This window comes from Oryx dammah, unplaced genomic scaffold (genome assembly GCF_014754425.2).
Source record: "Oryx dammah isolate SB20612 unplaced genomic scaffold, SCBI_Odam_1.1 HiC_scaffold_25, whole genome shotgun sequence".
Classification (NCBI taxonomy): domain Eukaryota; kingdom Metazoa; phylum Chordata; class Mammalia; order Artiodactyla; family Bovidae; genus Oryx; species Oryx dammah.
The window spans coordinates 64,500,444-64,501,698 of NW_024070209.1; the positions used below are offsets into that span (position 1 = coordinate 64,500,444).

At 42.4% G+C, this 1,255-nt stretch overlaps 1 non-coding gene across 1 annotated transcript; it reads right to left on the reverse strand.

The window, feature by feature from the left end:
- Nucleotides 1-243: 243 nt before the first annotated feature.
- TRNAS-GGA lies at nucleotides 244-316 on the reverse strand. The gene has a single exon. It is a non-coding gene; the product is annotated as a tRNA-Ser (tRNA).
- Between the last annotated feature and the right edge of the window lie 939 nt (nucleotides 317-1,255).

Here is a 1,255-nt window from a genome sequence, read left to right on the forward strand (position 1 = left end):
TGGTTCCTCTGCCTTTTCTAAATCCAGCTTGAACATCTGGAAGTTTACAGTTCACGTATTTTTGAAGCCTGGCTTGGAGAATTTTGAGCACTACTTTGTTAGCATGTGAAAGTGAAAGTGAAGTCACTCAGTCGTGTCCGACTCCTTGTGAGCCCATGGACTGTAGCCTACCAGGCTCCTCCCTCCATGGGATTCTCCAGGCAAGAGTACTGGAGTGGGTTGCCATTTCCTTCTCAAGGGGATCTTCCTGACCCGGGGTTCGAACCCTGGTCTCCTGCATTCCAGGCAGACACTTTAACCTCTGAGCCACCAGGGAAGTCCTGCTAGCGTGTGAGATGAGTGCAATTGTGTGGTAGTTTGAGCTTTCTTTGGCATTGCCTTTCTTTGGGATTGGAATGAAAACTGATCTTTTCCAGTCCTGTGGCCACTGCTGAGTTTTCCAAAATTGCTGGTATATTGAGTGCAACACTTACCCAGCATCATTTTTTAGAATTTGAAATAGCTCAACTGGGATTCCATCACCTTGATTAGCTTTGTTCGCAGTGGTGCTTCCTAAGGCCCATTTGACTCCACATTCCAGGAGGTCTGGGTCTAGATGAGTGCTCCCACCATCATCATCATCTGGGTCATGATCACATGATCGTGATCATCTGGGTCATGAAGATCTTTTTTGTACAATTCTTCTGTGTATTCTTGCCATGTCTTCTTAATATCTTCTGCTTCTGTTAGGTCCATACAATTTCTGTTCTTTAACGAACCCATCTTTGCATGAAATAGTCCCTTGGTATCTCTAATTTTCTTGAAGAGATCTCTAGTCTTTCCCATTCTGTTGCTTTCATCTATTTCTTTGCATTGATCAGTGAGGAAGGCTTTCTTTCTCTCCTTGCTATTCTTTGGAACTCTGCATTCAAATGGGTATATCTTTCCTTTTCTCCTTTGTTTTCTGCTTCTCTTCTTTTCACAGCTGTTTTGAGGCCTCCTTGGACAGCCTTTTTTTTTTTTTTTGCATTTCTTTTTCTTGGGAATGGTCTTAATCCCTGTCTCCTGTACAATGTCATGAACCTCTGTCCATAGTTCATCAAGTACTCTATCAGATTTAATTCCTTAAATCTATTTCCCAATTCCACTGTATAATCATAAGGGATTTGACTTAGGTCTTACATGGTCTAGTGGTTTTCCCTACTTTCTTCAAGTTAAGTCTGAATTTGGCAATAAGGAGTTCATGATCTTAGCCACAGTCAGCTCCTGGTCTTGT